Source organism: Danio rerio, chromosome 19 (assembly GCF_052040795.2).
Source record: "Danio rerio strain M-AB ecotype USA chromosome 19, GRCz13ab, whole genome shotgun sequence".
NCBI lineage: Eukaryota > Metazoa > Chordata > Actinopteri > Cypriniformes > Danionidae > Danio > Danio rerio.
This window is the reverse complement of record NC_141039.2, coordinates 26,764,964-26,789,494: the sequence shown is the minus strand read 5'-3', so window position 1 is coordinate 26,789,494 and position 24,531 is coordinate 26,764,964. Positions and strand designations below refer to the sequence as shown.

Sequence of the window (24,531 nt, the reverse complement as noted above, 5' to 3'; positions counted from 1 at the left end):
GTTATGTCTGGTTCTCAAATCTGATTGGCTGATAGCTGTGCAATATTCTGCAATATCAGAACTCCTACAGCCTTTTTACACTTTGTGTATTACTCCGCCCAACATACAGCCAGCAAAAAGCAGACACTACGGATCTAAAGTTTAAAAGATGCACGCTCAACTGTTTAACTGTCAGCTTATGATTTAAATCCAATGTGGAAGAAAGTAGTTCCACATACAAAAGTGTTTTTGAGTCTCTCAATGTTGGATTTTGATTTTATATACACAATTATGCCGTCAAACTGTTGTATAAACGCAATATCACACGAGTGCCATTGCACGCCTCCTACCAGTGCCGATATACAGCCATATCGCACTGCTACTTGTGTGATATTGCTCATATATATATATATATATATATATATATATATATATATATATATATATATATATATATACAAATAAAATTCCTGTTTGTTAGTATGCAAATAGTTTTTAAATTACGAAAATCATAATCTTACATCACTTTTCTACATTGATGAATGTGAGTCAATCCCACTTTGCCGACAGAGAGCTACGCTCTTGGGCAGTAGCGTAGTGGTAACGTCACTACTTTCTAAATCAAATAGGTCTTCAGTAGCAAAGCTATTATTTCAAGCAAGTAGGGCCGTAGTGTCCACACAAGCAACATTTACAGATCACTGATCATTAAGTGACGCCACCGCAATTCACGGAGTTGTGAAGTCGGTGTCTGGCCGATGAAAGTAAATCCATATGATAGCAACAATGGCGAATTCTTCTTCTTTGTGTTTTACGGTGGTCGAAAACAAACTTTTTGTTGAGTTACTGTCACTTCTCGCTCCAGTCGGTGATGTCGCCAATCAATCATTGGGCTGACATGAGAAACTTGCTTGATGGAAAGATGAATGTAGTGTAATTATTTCTGAAGCAGGACCATAACCCGAAGTACTTGTCTTAAAGTTAATTCTGATGCTGTGCTCTTGTTAGAGTTGAATTGGTTTAAATTTATTCACTGTTTGTTCTGCAAATGTGCCCAATTGCACTTACATGAAACAATAATAATATAGGCGTTGATATATTATACTATATATACTATAAACTATAATATATTTAAAATGTATTATATTTAATGTATGTATATATATATATATATATATATATATATATATATATATATATATATATATATATATATATATATATATATATATATATATATATATATATATATATATATATATATACACAGTTGAAGTGTATATATATATAGATATATATACAGTTGAATATATATACAGATATATATACAGTATCTTTTTTTTATACTATTTTTTTCTTCTGGAGAAAGTCTTATTTGTTTTATTTCAGCTAGAATAAAAGCAGTTTTTAATTTTTTAAACACCATTTTAAGGTCAATATTATTAGCCCCTTTAAGCAATTTTTTTTTCCCATAGTCTACAGAACAAACCATTATTATACAATAACTTGCCTAATTACCCTAACCTGCCTAGTTAACCTAATTAACCTAGTTAAGCCTTTAAATATTACTTTAAGCTGTGTAGAAGTTTCTTGAAAAATATCTAGTCAAATATTATTTACTGTCATCATGACAAAGATAAAATAAATTAGTTATTAGAAATGAGTTATTAAAACTATTATGATTAAAAATGTGTTGAAAAAAATTTCTCTCTGTTAAACAGAAATTAAAGAAAAAATAAACAAGCGGTCTAATAATTCTGACTTTAACTGTGTGTGTATATATATATATGTGTGTGTGTGTGTGTGTGTGTGTGTGTGTGTGTGTGTGTGTGTGTGTGTGTGTGTGTGTGTGTGTGTGTGTGTGTGTGTGTGTGTGTGTGTGTGTGTGTGTGTGTGTGTGTGTGTGTGTTGTGTGTGTGTTTGTGTGTGTGTGTTATATATACTATAATACTTTCCTATATATTTCACTTTACTATACATAACTGTAGTGTTGTAGATGTGTAACAGCATTTCTTTAATTTTTTATTTTTGCAAATGCTGTAAAAAATGTATCTGTTTGGAACAGCCAATTGCAGTGAATAAATGAACTTAACAATTATGCCTCATATGTTTCTTTGACAGTTTTATTGATCATTAAGACAGAACTGACTTGGATTAAAGTTGCTTTGATTTAAAAATGAAATAAAAAAAAGAAATAGCTTAGATGTAGCAAAGCTACTTTTGCCATGTAGCTTTTTGCTTAGTTTGCTACATTTCCCAGGCGGTAACTTTTGGAGTAGTTAAGCTACATTTTTAGTAGAGTAACTAATTTTCCATGTAGCTTGCCCAACGCTGATTATTCCAACACCCCCTTTCCCAAGTTATAGAGGGAGGGATTCGTTTGTGAATGAATCGCCATGATGAACAATTTGTGTGAAGCATCGATGTCCCTCCATCTCAGTGAGCATAATATACACCTTCCTAATCTAAATAGTATATATATGATTAATAAAATCATGAAAAAAATATTTGGCACTGTTTTGTTATCAAGCACCCTAAAGTTGCTTCAAAAACTAGCATTCTCTTTGGCGACAATAATACATATTTTTTGCATCAGCATCTTTTGTCATGTTTCATTACATTTTCGCAGTTTTTTTTTGTGTGTTTTTTTTTCTCCACAAAACCAGCATAGTATTTAGTGCAAGTTTGTGCTCCTATGCTTTATAGTGAATGCAGTAAGTGACTGTATTCTCATCAATAACGTCACTTGTTGATCATACAATTTCATAATATGCAAAATCGTAAAAAACTAAATATAACCTATGAAATTTCTTTATGCTTTGGTTTCTTAGTTCGCTCATTACTACACCCTTTCACAATGCAAAAGTCCAGCATATTCTGATTGGCATTGGTCTTCACTAAGTGCGGTTGAATGGCTTTTGTCCTGGGAGCACTGTATGAATGTGGCGGTGGTATTGACACATGCTCAGGGCCTGTATGCAATATCTAGTGTATATATCTATGGTTCATGTACATGTAAAGCAGATTTTCCAAATCTTTATAGTGTATAGTAATAATTCACAAAAATTATGGGATAATACCTTTTTTATTATATATATTATAATAAGTAACAATGAGTTTTAAATATTTTATTTGATGCATCCATCAAATTAGGACATTTACATTGCAGTAGTTTTATATTTTTAAAGATTAATGCGTCTGATTCATTCATTCATTCATTCATTTTCTTGTTGGCTTAGTCCCTTTATTAAACCGGGGTTGCCACAGCGCAATGAACCGCCAACCTATCCAGCAAGTTTTTACACAGCCCCTCCAGCCGCAACCTATTTCTGGGAAACATCAACACACACATTCACAAACACACTCATACACTACGGACAATTTAGCTTACCCAATTCACCTGTACCACATGTCTTGGGACTGTGGGGGAAACCGGAGATCCCGGAGGAAACCCACGCGAAGGCAGGGAGAACATGCAAACTCCACACAGAAACACCAACTGAACCGAGGTTCGAACCAGCGACCCAGTGACCATCTTGCTGTGAGGTGACAGCACTACCTACTGCGCCACTGTCTCGCCCTTGTGTCTAATTTGGGTCCCACTTTATATTAAGTGGCCTTAACTAATATGATAACTAATATAATATATATAATAGTTTGTTACAATGTACTTATTGTGTATTTACTGTGTACTTATGCTTGATTAATACATGTATGTAATTACATCTGTAATTAACTTTTGTAGTTACATTTGTAAATACTCTGTTGACCATACCTTACACCTTATCCCACCCTTAAACCCACCCACACCACCAAACCTGTCCATAACCCAACCTCTATCCCAACTCAAAAGCACCACAAGTGTTCTCAATTGCATTATAAACACAGTAAGTACATTGTATTAATTTTTTGATGTAAGTACATAGTAGTTAAGGACACTTAATATAAAGTGGGACCCTAATTTGTTTTAAATATAAACATCTGAACAATTGCTGTTGTAAAAACCTTTCATGATGGATTTATTCTAAAGTACATTACAATTTGAAGAGCAGGTGTATTTGTAATATGAACATTTATCAGTGTACTCATTGCTATATTTTCTCTTGCTGATATTATAAACGACTTTCCCAAGGCAAATGTAATGTGACTTACAAGTATAATAAGCTTGTAATCATCATTATTTTGTGCTTTCATTTTTTTATAAAGACGAAATGATGATCAGTTTACATGCCACTTGAACTAATTTAAACATGTCATAAGTTTGTTGATTTAGTTTTGTTTACTACCCCTGTTTTTTTAAATGATAGTTTTTCTGTAGTGTGCAATGTAGTTTCTTGTGAATATAGAAGGTCTTCAAAGTTTCAAGGGTCAAAGTGCTTCATAAATGGAGTTATTGTATCCAAAAAGAACACAGATTCAGAATTGCAGATAGTTAACAGTATTTTCAGCTTTACTTCCTGTATATGTAGTTTTTTTAATCAAATTTTAGATTTTCATTTTGTGCCTGCGAACATTGTTTACTTTGACATTCAAAGACTGTAGATGTAGTTGTTTGGTTTGTGTAGTTGACATGTCAATAAGACGCAGTTTTTTGTGCTATAAAGGCAAATAACTTTGCATTCTCTTCTGAAGGACTTGGATTTTGCTTGAATTGGTAGTTCAGAAAAACTGATGCCACCAATTTGTCACCTTAAATATCAGGTTCTATGTGACATTTTTGTCAAAATTAAGTTATTTATTCAAATTATTATTGAAATATTTTCACTTAAAAGTGCAAGAAGGAAGCCTTTAAAGCTGAAATCCAGATAAAGTAATATTGGTTACATTTCCACCATGTGCTTTAAGTAATAACAACAAACACAGCAGCAGAATCTGACCAATCAGAGCATTATAAGCTCATAGAAAGGCATGGTTTAAAGAGGCCAGATTCTTGAACAAGCCATTTTAGATAGGGAAATAAAAGAGCTCATGCTAAAATGTATATTGTGAGAAAATGGTTAACACTTTAGTTTAGGTAGCAATTCTCACTGTTAACTAGTGGCTTATTACAAGACCAAACTGAATCTTTTGCGGACCTTTTTTGCTATTTCTGCTTTCTCTTCTGCAGGTCTCTTGTATTGTGACAAATCTGCTAAATCGGAGTGTTGTTCATAATTTATCTAAACATCTGCACATTATCCAATAATTGTGTTCGAGCAGGTGATGTGATGTACACAACTGTCAAAAAGCGTGCACGCTCCCGCTTACTTTCGCAAAGCAACCATGCCTAGGAAGCACAACTAGTGCGTTCGGTTCTTTTTGAAATAGACTAGACGAAAAGCAATGACCATGCACCCACAGTCCTGCTGCTTTCAAGAGCTCAAGTTAAAAAAAAAAAATCCTTTTGTAAGCAGCAGTAGAGTCTGCTTTCGCTTTATTTATTCTTTGAACAGATTATTAACAGGCCTAACATTAACCGTGTCCACGTGATCAATCGTTCATGATCACATACGGTACTCTTTTTTTTTTTTTTACCTGCCTTATTTTGCTTACAGGTATATTTATGAATATTGTTTAATTATAAACATTTTTTAACAATAGCATTGCTTCAATATGAGGTTAACTCCCCATTTATGTGTTGTAGTTAACTGGTGACATAGGACCTTTAGCCAGTACAGATCAATTTGGTAAATCCTTTATTTTGAGCCCTGAAAAGTCATGTGAAATAAAAACTAATTGCAATGAGACACAACCCATTTGCCTATCCACCCTGAGCAAACTCTTACTATATATCAATAAGAAGCAAATTAAGAGTTTATTGAGGTAAAATCATAGTGAACAGTTGTTTAATAGCAAGAATTGTACCTTTAAAAAAGGTGACCAGAAATTTAAACACGTTTTTGACTATGGATGGATTTAGCCAGCATAACAAAAATAGTTTTTGAAGATAATCACCTATAGCACCTTTAATCATATTCAACTTTGAAATGTCAAACTGATAATCCATAATAAGTGAGAAGTCTATCATTTCAGCCCTGCCCTAGTTAAACTGAGAAAGCACACACACACACACACACACACACACACACACACACACACACACACACACACACAAAAAACTGAAAACAGAAACAACTCGGTGTCAGTCACTGTCTTTGTTTGTTTTTGTTTTATGCAACCGTGCAAATGTGGGTCAAAGTGTTAGCGTGCTGCAGTCATGCTGGATTTTTAGCATGGCTTTAGCTCATAGAATTTTGCTTACAACAGCCAACTGAGCTCTTTTATTAGATGACAGCTCTAGTACTTCATAAGACCAGCCACGACAGATGATTTAACAGGGTCATTCGCAAACTTGTGGCTGCGTCTGAGTGAATTCAGTGACCAGAACAGTCTGTGTGTGAGGTGTCTGACCTACATTCAGTCTACAGTCTACATTCTCATATCCTATACAGTGAGAGAGGGATTTGCTCACAGACTGCATTACTGTGGTTTGAGCTTCCCTGTAACAATACACACACACACACACACACACACACACACACACACACAATAAATCAGCAAATTGATCCATATCTATATGTTTTACACGTCTCTGCTGGAAGCAGGGCCAGGCATATCATAAGGAGAGTGAGTAAGAAAGAGAGATGGAGAGAAGTGATTGGCCAGTTCAGTTAGAGCTATGTATCATCCCAGTTATGCACACATACAGTATACACTGCACAGTGTTAAATATCAAAAAGATAACAGAATAACACAAGAACATGGTGGTTTGTGTGGAATGTCAGTTTCATAAAAACATAAATCATATAGGCCTGTATTTCCTGGGTATGAGAAGTTCTTGTTTTAGAGAGATAAAGAAAGAAATGAATGAAAATGAGGAATGAAATGAGGAAGGAAGGAAGGAAGGAAGGAAGGAAGGAAGGATGAAATGAAGAGAGAAAGGAAGGAAGGATAAATGGATGGATGGATTGAAAAGTTGGAGGGTAGGATGGATGGATGGATGAAAGGACAGATGGAATGAAGAGAGAAAGGAAGGAAGGATGGGTGGATGGATGGATGGATGGATGGATGGATGGATGGATGGATGGATGGAAGAATAATAGTGAAACAAACAAAGATAGGATGGATGGAAAAAGAATGATGAATGGGTGGATGGATTGATGGATAGGTGGATGGATAGATAGAAGAATAAAAGAATGAAACAAACAAAGAAGGGTTGGTATGAAAGAAAGAAAGAAAGAAAGAAAGAAAGAAAGAAAGAAAGAAATTTATTTTCACAACACTTTATTACAAAAACATTAATACATTATTCAAACAATCAACTCACAAAAAAGTGAGAAAAAATACAAAAAAATAACCCAAAATAGGAGCAAAGACCAACTCATTTTCATAAAGCTCACACAGAGCAGCGGCATAACACCACATCAAGTCAAAAGAAGGAAGATCATCCATAGCTTTAAAAAACCTAAAATCAACAAGAAATCTTGATTTGACAGAATTAACAAAAACTACCAACACGTTGTGACTCAAATTTCCTTGATTTTTTTGCTTTCTCATACTATATACTGCCATCTTAGCTTGTCCTAATAAAAAATTGAGAAGCTGACATTTAAAGCAGAAAGAAAGAAATAGAAAGAAAGAAGAAAAGGAAAAAGGATGAAGGAAGGGTGGATGGAATAAAGAAAGAATAGAAGCGAAAGAAATAAAGTATTTCTTCAAAAGTAAAACTTATTTTTAAAAAATGATGAAAAATATTTCTATGAATGTCTTTTTCTGATGCTGTCTTGTCAGTGTCAGCATATTTTAATAAAGTTGATTTACTTTATGTTGAACATTACTTTATTCAAATGAGCCATATTGCTTTGTACTCTATAGCTGAAATAATTATAACAGCAATAATAATAATAATAATAATAAGTATTATTATTACTATAATAATTAAAATATAAATTGAGCTGTTTCATTTATTTTGTTTGTTTGTTTCACAAATGAGGGTCAGCGCACATTTATCAATATTACTCAAGAATGTAAACAAAATTAGCCCAAAGGCTACTTTCCATAGTTAGTCTCTGTGTCAGAATGTTATAGGTCCAAAAACCAACAAAAACAGACAATATAAAAATGAGCAACAGGTTATACATACAGTATATATAATCAATAAATAAATAAACAAATGTTCATAATGTAGATTATATGATAATATGCCCGAGACAGGTTTATGAGATTTGCTGCATTATAATCTCCAGCCCGACTGACAGCCCTGCACCACAGGTTACAATCCAAGAGCACAATATGAACTTTCACAACCCCCTCTGCTCAGACCAGAGGACACTGGATGGGTTCAGGCCGTCCCAGACTAGGATATTGTTTGTGACACACTAGTTCATTGCGCTTTTAATCTCATTTCACCATAGACTGACGCACTAGGACTCACTAATGCAGCACAGGGGCTGATTGTGTCTGCTGATGTTCAACCTTATGGCCATTTACACTTATCTTAGAGCAAGACACTACAGGTACAGTAAATGTGCCTGTCAATTGTGCAATGTTTGGCTTTTCATAAAGTGATTTATCTTCAGACCAATAGAGAAAAAATACTTTTAATTGTTCCTTTTGTCAATTTCAATTTCATCTCAAATTCAATCTCAACTTCATCTCTTGTACAAATCTTCACTTCAGCAGCATTTACAAACACCAAACTTCACTGTTTTGCACTGTATTGTGAAGCTTTTTGCAGAGGATATGTTCATAAATAATTCACCTTATTAAATAAAACATTTTATTCAATAAAACAAGTTGTTAAAAATATACTCAATGGCCCCTTTATTAGGTACACATCTACCAACTGCTACCAACACCTACAGTACCAACTGCTCATTAATGCAAATTTCTAATCAGTCAATCACATGGCTACAACTCAAATCCTTTAGGCATGTAGACATGGTCAAGGCAATCTGCTGCAGTTTAAACTGAGCATCAGAATGGGGAAGAAAGGTGATTTAAGTGAATTGGAATGTGGCATGGCTGTTGGTGCCAGGTCAGAGGAGAATGGCCAAACTTGTTTTAACTGATAGAAAGGCACAGTAACTCAAATAACCGCTTGTTACAACCGAGCTATGCAAAAAAGCATCTCTGAACGCACAACATGTCCGACCTTGAGGCAGATAGGCTACAGCAGCGGGTGTCTTTCCCGTCTGCTAACAACAGAAAACTAAGGCTACAATTTGCACAGGCTCACCAAAATTGGACAATAGAAGATTGGAAAAACGTTGCCTGGTCTGATGAGTCTCGATTGCTGCTGTGACATTCGGATGGTAGGGTCAGATTTTAGTGTCAACAACATGAAATCATGGATCCATCCTGCCTTGGATCAACGGTTCAGGCTGGTGGTGGTGGTGGTGGTGAAATGGTGTGGAGGATTTTTTGTTTTTGGGCTCATTAGTACCAACTGGGCATCGTGTCAGGCCGTACTCACACTAGGTACAGTTGCCTCGAATCGGGCCAAAGCACGCTTGTCCCCCCTCCCGTCTCCCCCGACGGCCCGCGCTCACACCATACCGGGCCACGGCACGCTTACGTCATCGCTGCTGCGCTGTTCAGAAGCGCTCTCTATGGCAAGCCTTTTTAGCATTTAAATCTTTGTTCTGACTCCATAAATATATTTAGAGATATCTCTAATTATATTTTGACTAGTCATAATTATAATTCGACTAGTCAGAATAACAATTAGAGATATCTACAATTGCAAATGTACTAGTACGAAATCAGATTGGAGATATCTGCAAATATATTATGACTAGTCATATTCCTCCATTGACTTCCATTGAAAAATATTTGCAGATATCTCTAAATGAGTTTTGACTCGGCACAATTGTAATTAGAGATATCTCTAACTGAGTTTTTACTAGTCATACATTTGGAGATGTCTTTAATTCGTAATATTTAGAGATATTTACAAATATATTTGAAGATATCTCTAATTAATTTACTAATAGTCGAATTACAGTTGTAGATATCTTGAATTGGATTTTTGACGAGTCAAAACTCAGTTAGAGATATCTGCAAATATTTTTCAATGGAAGTCAATGGAGGAATATGACTAGTCATAATATATTTGCAGATATCTCCAATCTGATTTCGTACTAGTACAATTGTAATTGCAGATATCTCTAATTGTCATTCTGACAAGTCGAATTATAATAATGACTTGTCAAAATATATAATTATATCTCTAAATATATTTATGGATAGTCAGAACAAGGTTTAAATGTTAAAACGGCTTGCCATACGCTCTCATTTAGCAGCACAGTGAAGATTTCTCTAGTTATATCCTTTCAGTCGTTTGTTATGCAGTGACATGCAGTCAAATATTTCGCCAAACAGTCCTTAGGGATGCGGGGACACACAGTCAGATATTTTACCGAACAGATCCGCCACTTTTGGCGCTCATAAACAATCATTAAGCTCTCGTGCTGCAGGAATGAGAAGTATGGCAAGCCCAAGAGCTCATAAAAACACTATTAATCAATCGCGTTTACAATTAAAACGCCGCATTAAACGGCGCTAATACCATTTCAAACGCCGCTAAAAACGCCGTTCTGATTGCAAACGCCGCAAATAACGCGCGTAAACCTGTAAAAAACGCCGTTTTTAACGCCGTTTTAGTGTTAGTGAAAAGCGCGGTTTATGACGCGATCCGCTTGCCACAAAACGCCGTTTAAAACGCCGTTTTAACCCCACTGAAACGCGCGTTATAAACGGCGCTTTCCTGAAGTATAATGAGCCACTCCCGCTGATTTCCACAGCCAGTAAGCTTGAGCTGCTCTCACCCAATCAACGATTAACAGAACCAGACAAGACTAATTCACCACTGATCGTAGCGGAAGAAGGGACTCTGAACTGATAGCAAATGCTTATTTACAAAGTACCTTTTACAATAGATCGATTCCACGTCTTTGTGCTTGTAAATGTTCATTTTAGATAGATGGCATCAGAAGAAATGTATTTTTGTAAGTGCCTTGGCAAAAGTGAGCGGGCATGTTATTGTAACCCTTATTTATGGCTGTTTACAGACCATTCTCTCCAACGTGGGCATCGTAAATAAACGCTGGTTACCAGGGTGATAATTCGTTTCTTTTCTTTAATCTGGAGCATCGACATAAAATTCACAAACAACATTACAACAGCATTGCATCTGCCGAATTCCTCCACTTCCTTTTTTCCCTCTTTCTCCTGCTTTCCGGTGCGCCTCCCTTAAAGGAGCCAGAGCACAACAATAACTTTCTCAACTAACACATATTAAACCTTGTATCAGACATATTGAACGTAAATAGAAAATCTTTTAAGTAGATTCAATAACATTTTTACAGTTATTAATTAGCAAAATATGAATTGAAATAATGAATAAATTATAAAGTTACATTGAAAGCAGGTCTGCAAACGCAAACTAACCCACTCAATACTATTAGGGCTGCATGGGCAACATCAGGGCTCATGCAGATTTTAGCTCCAGCCCATCAAGCACCGGCCAGCTTTAGTGGTCTTGAATACGTTGGTTAGCTTGTTTGGGTGCGTTTGATGTGCGTTATAGCAAAACTCCACAATGCCATCCCTGACAGGCCCTGCCAGGTGCATTTTAATAGACCTTATGACTGATTTTGGACCGTCTTGTTCCTTTCATTTAGGCTATTTATTCACTTATTTGTTATTACTTTGCATTGCTGCCCAAGTTACTAGCTTAAGGCAGTATAATATACTTTTATAGTAATAATAATACTTACAGTTTCATTATTACATCAATGAAATAGTGATACCGTTTATATAAATGCGACAGATCTTTCAGCGCCAAACAAGTGCTTTACATTATTTTATTCTCCTTATTTATTTCCGTTTTATTTCAAATAATAAATGTTAAAAGTTTTAAGTAAAGACATCAAACTATGCCCACACATGCAAGCTAACCCGGTTAGACTATTCTATACCGATATAGTGAAATCAGCATAACACAAAAAATACGTTTAAAAATCAAGATTTAATATTAAATGCCATTTAATATTATTTTTAATATTAAACTATTTTTAAATTGTTTAAAAGTTTATGTAAATGCTGCGTTCAGGCTGCGTTACTTTAAAGTGTGCATTACCGAGCCTCATTCAAGCACTGCAGCAGAGAGCGTTGTCATGGAAATGGAGCAACGACACGACACGACCCCTGACCGTCAACAGCACTTCTCTCATGCGGCAGTTTTCACTAATTTCAGGTAAGTTTAGTCGCTAAAATCATGCAAATGTTACATACAACTGTTTCTGACACCTTTCTTACTGACAATTGACATCTTTCAGTTGAATATGTATTTTATAGAGACGGTTGTGTCTTTGGAAAAAGTCAGTTAGCATCTTAGCAGAGGAAACGTTAGCATTAGGCTACTAGCTCTTGTTTATACAAGTTTTGGCTTTTAATTACATCTTTATGTGTACATGAGAGGTTTGTCAATGTTTTATTGGAGGTAGTCTACTTTATTTAGCCTAAAATATGCACTTTACTGTTAAGGAGAGCAAATTAAAACGTTAAAGTTAGTACACATGTGTTACCTTACTTTGATATTTCACAGTAATGTAAACTAATGTTGATTTCAAAAAGTGCTCTGTGGTTTCAGGAGTAACAAAATTACCCCTACAACAAAATAGAAGAGCCAAGATGAAGGGGAGCTGATCACAGAGATGGAGGAAACACAGGTAAGACTATAATTAACTGTTAAATAGATTCATGTGCATTTTTCATAATAAATCCCTATATTATCATGCATCTGATACATGTCTTGATTGCATTTATTTTAAGGTTTTGACATACAAACGTAAATGAGTGGTTTTAAACAAATTTTTACTTCGCTTTTCTCAAAGCTGAATTTACAGCACCAGTGCTCCAGTCCAAAATGTAATATTGTATTTATAGTTTGCTGCTGATCAAGCAATATTTCTTATTTTTATTATGTTTTATTTCAGAATTCATTAATGAATAGAAAGTTTAAATTGAACAGTATTTGAATCAAAAATCTTAACTCTTTTCTGATCAGTTTTATGCATCCTTGTTTAATAAGTATGCATTTCTTAAAAAAATCTCACTGACTGCAGTAGTATACTTGACCGTTTAAGGTCTAGGGTCTATTTAACAATAAACAATAAATCCTGGAAAAAAAAAAAGAAAATAGCTTACACAAGTATTTGCCATCACATCTGTTTTTAACATTCATTATTAGTCTTAAATGCTAAATCAACATCTTAGAATGATTTCTGAAGGATAAAGTGACATAAGATTAAAATAATGTTGCTGAATTCAGCCTTAAAGTACAGCCATGAATTACATTTTAGGATTCACATTTAAAATATATATTTTTAGGTCCCTTACACTTAAACTCATTCTTAAGCCCAAAAATTAATATAATTTTTTTGGTACATGCATGATGCACAACTCATATTCATTTATGTCATGTCTTTTTTCTCTTTTTCTTTTGTTTTCAACAGCATCTTAAAGGGGCCCAATGGTTCTAGAGCCAATCAGCTTCTGAACATATTTATATGTAAGTAAAGTTTTGACTGACTGCCAGACAGTAATGAGCAAATGACAGTGTGTGTCAGAGTGGCAGTTCTTTAAAACGAAGATCTGAAAATTGATGTAGATTTCAATTCAAAATGTATTTATTTTGAAATATTCATAATGCTTTGAGATATGTTCCCTTTATGCACTAGATGTCCAATTTTTCATTTCTTATTTTAAATGTTTGCAAACAGATCATTGCCATTCATATCTGTAAGATGATTTAGACATTCTTAGCTGCAAATAAATGTATACTTTAAGCATTTATGTAGCACTATGAAGTAATGTGGACCCAAATTGCTTTACAATCTTATCAGAGGTTTCACTTTACATGTTATTTTAAAAACTCATGTAAGCTTAATTTGCACATAAACAGCATGCACCATTAAATATTTGCTAAGGACTGTGGTGTTTTGTGCAGATCTGTTAGAAATATATAAATGTTAATATTAATAAACTGCAACAAATTAGCCTATTAGAATGATTTTTGAAGAGTCCTCTGACACTGGAGTAATGATGCTGACAAATCAGCTTTGACCTTACATTAATAAATTACATGGTCACACTTTATTTTGCGGGTCAGTTTGTTGAATTTAAGTTACACTGCATTTACATGCCAACTAATTCTTATTAGATTATAAGTAGTCTGTTAGGTAAGGGTTGTGGTTTGGGTTAGTGTAAGTTGACATGTAGTTGCAAAGTTTCTTCTTGTCAGTTTAGTGTCTGTTGAAGGAGCAGTATCAGCAGATATTAAGCAGACAGTCTACTAATACTCAGATGGACCATCAAAATAAAATGTTACCAAATACATTTTAAAATGTATTGACATTGAAAATTATTATTTTAAACTGTAAACATATTTTAGTGTTACTTAACTGTAAATGAATTTAATCAATCAAATCAATTCAGTCTTGATGTCCAATAAAAGACAATAAAAAATACAAACATTAATGTTCATAGTGACCTAGTTACTGATGATGGACAAAAATGATAACTGATGATTCTGTTATTTCAGGATAAGAAAGAAGCCTGCTACAAGAGAGACAGCGGAAGGGAGCCTCCAAGACATTTTTATTAGGATCTGCTAATCATGAGGGGGCAGACAAAAGAAACTGCATTTTCCTTCAGCTTAATATCAGGGGTCGGCACAGCGGAAGAATCTGGATATTACTCTGGCATATGTTTTACACAGCAAATGGCCTCCCAGCTGCAACCCAGCACTGTGAAACACCCATACACTCTCGCATTCACAGACACTTCTACACAATGTTCAAATTCACCTACAGTATAGCACATGTGTTTGGACTGTGGTGGAGACCCACACCAAAACAGGGAGAACATGCAAACTCCACACAGTAATGCCAACTGACCCAACCGGGACTTGAACCACCAACCTTTTTGCTGTGAGGTAACAGTCTGAGCCACTGTGCTGCCCCAGTGTAGTTCTTAAAAACTTCCAGATATTTTACAGTTTGATTTTGTAATGATAATGTATGTTTACATTTATTGTAATATGTTAATATTTATTCACAATGTAATGAATTTTTTATGTTATTTATATTAACGTTAAATGTTATATTAATGTTATAATATATTATAATAAATAATTATAATAATGTTAAATTATAAATAATATTTTTTATAATGTTATAATGTTTTTTATAGTTTATTTTTATATATAATGATAAGACTCAAAGTTCGTCTTTTTATTATATGACAAACTTATTGTTGTATGGGTAATACTTTTCAATAAGGTTGTATGTATTAGTTAATGTTAATGTATTTACTAACGTAACCAATACATTTATTACAGTATTTATTCATCTTTGCTAATGTTGGTAAATGGTAAAAAAAAAGTTGTTCATTGTTTTTCCATCTTAATTCACAATTTATAAACTAAAGTTAACAAGCATGACTTTGGATTTTATTAATGCATTAGTAAATGCTGTACATTAATTATGCTGTACAAGTATTGGTGATACTTAGTTCATATTTAACCCTTTAACATTAACTAATGAAACTACTGTAAAGCGTAATTTTATGTAGTTTATATGCATTTTACATTTATTTTGTTATATTTGTTAACGTATGTGTTTTTGAAACAATTCACCATAATCTAAGTGTTTAACGTATGCTCGTTATGTAGTATTATGAATAAATTTTATAATGATTAGGTATTTTGTACTTGATTTAATTATTGGACAAATTAATATTAAATGCAATTGTACAGGCTAAAACAATATTTAAAAATGACCTGTGGACCGACCCTGGGCCGCCAGCTAACACTTATTTAAAACCAGCGATCCGATGGCGGACCACCGTCGGAAAAGCGGCGGCAGCCGCTGGTGGGCCGCTGGAATAACGATGAGGAAATTGCCGGTGGACCGCGGGCGGCGCCTGCCGGTGGACCGCCGACTTTGCCGCCGGCGGGCCGCCAGTGGCCCGCTGGTCTTATGTTAGCTGGGAAGTCATCACGCTTCACGTAGCCTTACCCAACCAATATAAATGTCATTTAAAAAAATAAAAAAATGGTAGCTATTTGTGTTACTTAGTTACATTTAAGGCATTAGCCAGAAAAATACCTAAAAAAAGATACATACATTTAGTTATTACCGTGAGAACTGGTTAAATTTTGTCATAGATAACACGCAGGTAACTCACCTGAGTATATAACTTTTTTTTTCATAGTTTTAAAGGTTAAAGTAAAGATTTATGTTAGGCTATAATAAGTGTGGTTTCTTTTCTTGATATTGTCCGGTTGGCATTTGTAAAAACGCCATCATAAACCATTATGTTTTATTTTTTGATTTTATTTATTTGCTAAGCCTATTATAATAGCTTGTTTTCAGGTTACATTGTCTTTATTTAGGGCCATGAGCTATCAAAACAATATCGATATGATAACTGTATTTTAGCTGTTAAAATAGGCCTAAAATATATTTTCGTATGTTTCATTTAAACGCAAAAGGCATTTTTAAGTGCCCTAACTTGACTGTTGCTGCATAATGGGATGTTTCTTTCACAACTGTTAATGCGCTTTAGCTATGTCAAAATGAAAGCAAACATTTAAAAGGGTTCTGCGTTATGTCAATTTAAGTTTAATTTTAATAATGTTAATAATAATGAATATAATACATTTAAATATTAATTATAGTGTAGCTTACTGTGATAATGTGCAGTGTCCCACTAAACATTTAATTAGGCTACTCCAATATGAAAAAAAAACCTGATGTACAAATGACTGGCAGTTGCGTCTCTGCTAATATTAATTTAACAGCACGTTTTTTTTTGCATTTTTTTTCCTTTTAGAGCTCAAGAGAGTTGTATTCAAAGAATTAGTTTACCAAATCATGTAATGAATTAGGCTGCTAGTCTTTATGTTAACTAGTACAGTTTTCTCCCGTGTGAGTTGAGTGCGCCTCTGCTGCTGCGTGTGTGCACCTGACCTGACGCGGGTAGCAGATCTCTCCAAATTCTTTCAGAAGAGGCAAGGTCTTACTTTATAGTATAGTCTAGGTTATTTAGTAAAAAATGTGTCTGTGACATGGGTCTGTATATGTGCAGTGGGCCTGCAGTACGCACTGTACCCAACATGAGGGAGCAAATTAATGCTGGTTTTTATTTATTTATTTATTTATTTTTATTTATTTATTCATTTATTTATTTATTACATAATTTAAACTGATTACTGATTAAACGGTGTGTGATATATTCAAAGCAAGAAAGAATGACAACAAATAAAGGTGTGCGTTTGTGTGTTTTAAAGCGTTTTTCCGCAAAAATTACCATTCAGATTACTATTGCTTAATACAAGGTTCAAAATGAGTAAATGCTCTTTAAAACAGAAAAACTTAATTTAGACATTTGAGTCTAAATCTAATGAGACAAATATGATCCCCTGCACGGAGTGGAGACAGTCTCATTATTAGCACATGAGCCATGGAAATTGTCTCGTTTCATCAGACAGATTAGATCCAGCTGCTGCGCAGTAATCTCGCATGGAATTTTATTTTACAGACTGGCTTAAATAAGCAGACATCTCCATTCTCACAAGGAGTTTGAGTTATTTCACCTTTCAACTGAGTATGGTAATGTGGGCATGTTCAGTGCTGTTGCGAATACGAACTTGTAAATGCCTGTCCTGCGCATAAATTATTTGATTAAATTAGTTAAATTGTAATTGACCGGTACAACATGGAAAACAGTTTAATACAGGCTTCTCTGATACTGAATATTTCACTTTAATGTTATAACATTAATATAATATTAATGTTATTTAGGCTAGAATACATTTTTTTATTAATTTTTATTTATTTTATTTATTTTGACAACCGAATTAGTGATTCGGCATTGTTGAAGCATATAGCGGATTTGAAGCATCTCAAATGTTATTCGTTCTTATATTTTCTCTAGAAAATAACTGAACATCAAAATTATTGAAACAAAGAGAAAAACTATACGAAATTTTTTTTTAAATATTTTTTTTTCTAAGAAAAATATATATTTTTGTTTGAGCCTGTCCACTCAGCTGTGCGGGAGGATGATTTTCAGTCAGTGGAAAGTGAGGATTTAATTAGCCTAATGCTTCACCAAATGTATTGTCTCACAATCTTTTGACATATATTTGCAATTTTAAAGATTATGTTTTGAGCGTCTGATTTTTCCTTGGTGCTGATGTGTTTTATTACATTTAGATTTCAATGAAATATTAAAATTAAAAAGGAAACGAATTATGTCATAACGAAAAAAATATTGTCTTTGACAGTAAGCATCTGTGTCTTGACATTATTGGGAAAGGAGCGGGCGGTGCTGGATTTAGCGTACAAAAATAGTGTTATTCCATGCGTTCAAAATAATTACAAACATCAATGTCATCTAAAGTCTTAAAATAATTAAATGTTGTAATAATATATTAAATAATGCCTAACATCTGCGTTTAGGCTGTTTAAACTGTTTCTGTCTTTTAAAACAGCAAGTTCTGCGAAAAAATCGTGCTCTCCCGTTTGCGAAGTGAAAGTGAGGTGCAGCGTATGTATGAGTATGAGTTAGCAGCTACTGAACCACCTGCTAACTCATACACATAGACTGTATTAACAAAAATATCACAATTTAAGGTAATAACATCATAAAATATGTTGATATATATTCCTAATTGTTATATGCAATATAATTCTGGTTCAGTAAAAAAGAGTGTCAGTATATATTGACACTCTCTTTATATCACATTTCTAACATAATAGTTTTAATAACTATTTTAATACTAGATATTTTTAATATATCAGTTTAAAGTGCACTTTAAAAACTTAACTATAGGTTAATTATAGGGTAAAGTTATGGTAGGATTAATTAAGTCATTTTATAGTGATTTGTTACAATAAAAAAAAAACTCAAGGAGGCTATTATTGACCCTAAAATGTTTTTTAAACATGATTTCGTTGTATTGTCGTTTATTTAAAATATTTTAGCAGCCATGTTATTTTAAAGAGAAATAAAAAAAATTACAGTCATTGTAGCAGACTAAGACAACAATCTGATTATGCAGTAAGGAGCCCCGCCTTTACTCTTGAGGGTGAGCTCACGCAGTTTGCACTAAACACCTGTGTCTTTTAAAAAAGGTTTGCTTGCTGTTTATGCTCTTCAGGATCGTTGCATTTTTGCTGTTTTTTTGTGTTCCATTTTGATGCTCTTTGATGTAGGACAAAAAGGCAAATTTCTAAAACAAGTGGTTATTGTAGCTCGTTAGATCGTGAAGACATAATAATAATAATAATAATAGTAATAATAATAATAATAATAATAATAATAATAATAATAATAATAATAATAATAACTTTAATTTAGATGAATGCACATTCAATTAAATTAATTAATTATTTTCACTATTTTATTTTATTTAAATGTAAACAAGAAGACAGATATATGCGTTTCATATACATTGTTATATTTTACAATAAATGACCAGGCTAAATACTTATGATTCTTAACTTTTGTGTTTTGTGTGATTTTTTAAAAAAAAGTATTGTTATAAATTAAATATTTAACGTGTTAATCTGTATTTAATTTTACCAAATGATTAAATAATCAAGCAGTTTTTACAATTTTTAAATAAAACATTTAGAATTGTTTTGTAATCTTTAATTAATGCATTGGATACAAAACTGCTATTTAAATTTAAACGTTTGACTGGAGCGTCGTTAATCTTAATTTTTAATTATTAAATAAAATTTAGCCACAGGTAATTTTGCAAATAAAATAATAAATAGGCGTCACGGTGGCGCAGCACAATTCGGACAGCTAGATGGTCGCTGGTCGACAGATCAGAATTGGGTCAGTTGGCATTTCTGTGTGGAGATGCATGTTTTTTTTTTTTCATGTTGGCGTGGGTTTCCGGATGCTCCGTTTTCCCCCACAAGACATCCCACACAGAAAGAACGTTCATTCATTCATTCATATTCTTGTCGGCTTAGTCTCTTTATTAACCCGTGGTCGCCACAGCGGAATGAACCGCCAACTTATCCAGCACGTTTTTACGCAGCGGATGCCCTTCCAGCCGCAACCCTGGGAAACATCCACAAACACTCATTCTCACACATTCATACACTACGGACAATTTAGCCTACTCAATTCACATGTACCGCATGTGGACTGTGGGGGACACCGGAGCACACAGAGGAAACCCACGCGAACGCAGGGAGAACATGCAAACTGCCTATGGTTCATGATGGTGTTTTTACATTTGCAAAGCGGACAACTGCACACTTATCATAACCTAACATAAATCTTTATTTTTACCTTTAAAATTATAAAAAAGGTATATAGTCTAGAGTTGCGTGTTATCCATGCCAAAATTTAACCAATTCTCTCGGTAATAACTGTGAATTTAGGTAGCTATCTTTTTAAGGTATTTTTCTGTCTACACTAATGCTTTAAAATTTAACTAATTAACACAAATAGCTACTTTTTTTTTTTTTTTTTTTAAATGACATTATTGTAACATTTAACTTTTTCTCATTTATATTGGTTGGGTACGGGTACGTGAACAATTTTTTCAGTGTACGTGAAGCGTGATGATTTTGCTGATTTCACTATTTATTTATCGGTATAGAATAGTCTAACCGTGGTAAGCTTGCATGCATAGTTTGACGTCTTTACCTAAAACTGTACACATTTATTATTTGAAATAAAACGGAAATAAATAAGGAGAATAAAATAATGTAACGTTTCCCAGAGATGGGTTGCGGCTAGAAGGGCATGCGCATCCGCTGCGTAAAAACTTGCTGGATAAGTTGGCGGTTCATTCCGCTGTGGCGACCTCGGATTAATAAAGGGACTAAGCCGACAAGAAAATGGATAAATGAAAATAATGTATAAAGCCCTTGGCACTGAAAGATCTGTCGCATTTATATAAACGGTATTGTTGTACTACCTTCATTGATAAAGCCAGTAATAATGAAACTGTGCGTATTATTACTACAATAAAAGTACCTATATATTATACTGCCTTAAGCTAGTAACTTGGGCAGCAATGCAAAGTAATAACAAATAAGTGAATAAATAGCCTAAATGAAAGGAACAGGATCGTCCAAAATCAGTCATAAGGTCTGCCCTATTAAAATGCCCCTGGCGCAGGGCCTGTCAGGGATGGCATTGTGGAGTTTTGCTATAACGCACATCAAACGCACCCAAACAAGCTAACCAACGTATTCAAGACCACTAAAGCTGGCAGGAGCTTGATGGGCTGGAGCTAAAATCTGCATTAGCCCTCCAACTGATGTTGCCCATCCAGCCCTAATAGTATTGAGTCAGTTTGCGTTTGCATAGACCTGCTATGTCAATGTAACGTCAATGTAACTTTATATTTTATTCATTATTTTAATTTATATTTTGCTAATTAATACTTAACTGTAAAAATGTTATTGAATCTACTTAAACTATTTACGTTCAATATGTTTGTTACAATGTTTAATATGTGTTAGTTGAGAAAGTTATTGTTGTGCTCCGGCTCCTTTAAGGGAGGCGCACTGGAAAGCAGGAGAGAGAGGGAAAAAGGAAGTGGAGGAATTCGGCAGATGCAATGCTGTTGTAATGTTGTTTGTGAATGTTATGTCGATGCTCCAGATTAAATAAAAGAAACGAATTATCACCCTGGTATCCAGCGTTTATTTGCGATGCCCACGTTGGAGAGAATGGTCTGTAAACAGCCAGAAATAAGGGTTACAACAACATGCCCGGTCACTTTTGCCAAGGCACTTACAAAAATATATTTCTGCTGATGCCATCTATCTAAAATGAACATTAACAAGCATAAAGACGTGGAATCTATCTATGTTAAAAGGTACTTTGTAAATAAGCATTTGCTATCAGTTCAGAGTGCCACGATCAGTGGTGAATTAGTCTTGTCTGGTTCTGTTCATCGTTGATTGGGTGAGAGCAGCTCAAGCTTACTGGCTGTGGAAATCAGCGGGAGTGGCTCATTATACTTCAGGAAAGCGCCGTTTATAACGCGCGTTTCAGTGGGGTTAAAACGGCGTTTTAAACGGCGTTTTGTGGCAAGCGGAACGCGTCATAAGCCGCGCTTTTTACTAACACTAAAACGGCGTTAAAAACGGCGTTTTTTACAGGTTTACGCGCGTTATTTGCGGCGTTTGCAACCAGAACGGCGTTTTTAGCGGCGTTTGAAATGGTATTAGCGCCGTTTAATGCGGCGTTTTAATTGTAAACGCGATTGATTAATAGTGTATTTCCGATACCTTCGGCTTGCCATAGTGGAGATCTGCTGAAGGCGCGCAGCTGGCGTGCTGTGAGGAGTTCTCGTCTTTAATAAACTACGGCAGTTTGCGATCACTGAACAGTAAGAATGATTAATAAATCCATATCAAAAAGTCCCTTAAAAGTCACGTCTCGCTTTCGGTTTCGGGCTTTGGCGCGTTTCGCGCTCACACACAAGCGTACCGCGCCAAAGCCCAAGTGTACCGCGCTCAGGCACACCTCTTCCAACCGGGCCAGGGCCGGCCAAGTGAACCGTGCTTGAGCCCGATTCAACGCACTCACACTTCTCAAACGATCCGGGAAACGGGCCTGGGCACGGTACGGATGGCATAGTGTGAGTAGGCCTTGTCAACCACACAGCCTACCTGAGTATTATTGCTGACCATGTCCATTCCATTATAGCCACAATGTATTTTCTGATGGCTACTTCCAGCAGGATAACGCTTCTAAAGGCCTTCTTAATTTTTTATCGAAATATGTCATTTTCTGTATTTTTTATAGCAACAAATATGTTCTTTTCATGTATTAAATTGAAATAACTGAACATAAACACTGGCTGTTGAGTAAAATGCTCATTTTAGAAGAAAATTTCAGATGGCAGTTTTGCATCTGAACTCTTTAAGTGATCAAATCAGATATGCACAATCCCCTCTGTAAAAACATTTGACTGATATGTCAGCAAAATTAAACCTTTTAGACCTGACCTCATCAAATGCTCAGATTTTTGTTCTAGAAATGTTTTCAACAAAGTGCATACTTAATTAAATAATTACCTATTTAAACATACCATTGATTTTTATTGTTTTTTTTAACCCTGTAAATTCAACATATTAACCAGTTTCTTGATTTAAATTGACAGCATGTTTTAATGATAACCAGGCAGTTATGATGCCAGTTAAACCATTAATGTAATCAGTCAACTGGAGATTTATTGTGATTATTAATTTGTCTTTATTTGCATTGAGGGTTCCATGGAGAAGCTCTACATCCATGAAAACATTCTACAAAAGAGGCTTTATAGTACAAAAATAATAAAAGGCTCTTTATATTATTGAAATCAATATAAAATTTGACTATGAAGAAATTTTCACTTAAGGGTTTTTGTGGAAACAAGAAAAAAAAGTGTAAAATTGAGAAAATATTTTTTTTTTGTTCTTATATCCTTTATTTAAAAAGAAATATGCAATTATGACAGGAAGCACAGCATTAAAACCCACAATGATGTATTTATAACTGTTAATCATGTGTTGCATTCTTGATTTCAGAGCATTCTGGGATAGCCTTCATTGCTCTTTGAAAGTTAATTCAAAAATGCTATTTAGGTCTTTGCGTGTTTCTCTGTGATTGTGTTTTCTGGTCCACCCTCATTTCCCTTACTCTCAGACAGCAAGGTCAGCCATGTGTTCTGCAGGGCACAGAGCGATTAACCTGCGCGTGCATGTGTGTATGTGCATGGGCGCATGTTTGTGTGTTCATCCAAGTGGCAGTAAAGAGGCTTAACGCTGCCTGATCACTCGCTTTCTTTCAGGCACCGCGGTGACGCACCGACTGTTCATAACTGTTCACATTCATGCATACTTATAAACACACACTAGCCTTTAATGAACCTTCATGCTCACAAGACCCCTTAAAATTTGTTTGTGTCTCACAATTTGAAGGCTTGTGTTTTAAATGGCCTTAGGCTGCTTTAGTTACAGCAACGCACACATTTTTATCATTGCAGTACACTGAATAAATGTATGCACAGTTTTTATAGGTATTAAAAAAGATCCTTGAACCCTATATTATAAATAATAGTTCTTGAATCTGATTGGCAGTTAGCTGTGCGATATTCTGCAAATAACAGCAACCTTGTTTATTACTCCTCCCACATTCAGCAACAAGCAGAGGACACTCTAAATACATTTGACAAACATTGCAGCTGTTGGACAATACAATGTACTTTTGTGGCTTTTTGTACTTTGCGGCTTTCGAGAAATACTAAAATCTCTGTATAAGGATGGCATTTCATACAGTTCAGCCTTATAATCTTAAAATGTGAGCAAAATCTCCTGTTTTGTCATTACTTTAAATATTATGCTAGAGAATCTCTCAAACAGTAGCTCTAAAGTGACATTGGTGAAGTAGCAACGGTCTGCTGTTCTGAAGTCAACTACAGATGTGAATGAATGGTGGAAGAAAGTAGTTCCTCATACAAAAAAGTTTTTTGAA

At 34.5% G+C, this 24,531-nt stretch overlaps 1 protein-coding gene and 1 long non-coding RNA gene across 4 annotated transcripts in view; both read left to right on the top strand.

The window, feature by feature from the left end:
• myo1g (myosin IG) overlaps positions 1–24,531 on the top strand; it is a 107,536-nt gene that overhangs the window by 51,591 nt on the left and 31,414 nt on the right. The gene's annotated exons all lie outside the window — the stretch shown is intronic.
• LOC147839597 (uncharacterized) lies at positions 12,135–14,705 on the top strand. The gene is made up of 4 exons (XR_015516808.1): positions 12,135–12,217; positions 12,614–12,692; positions 13,479–13,534; positions 14,567–14,705. It is a non-coding gene; the product is annotated as an uncharacterized LOC147839597 (long non-coding RNA).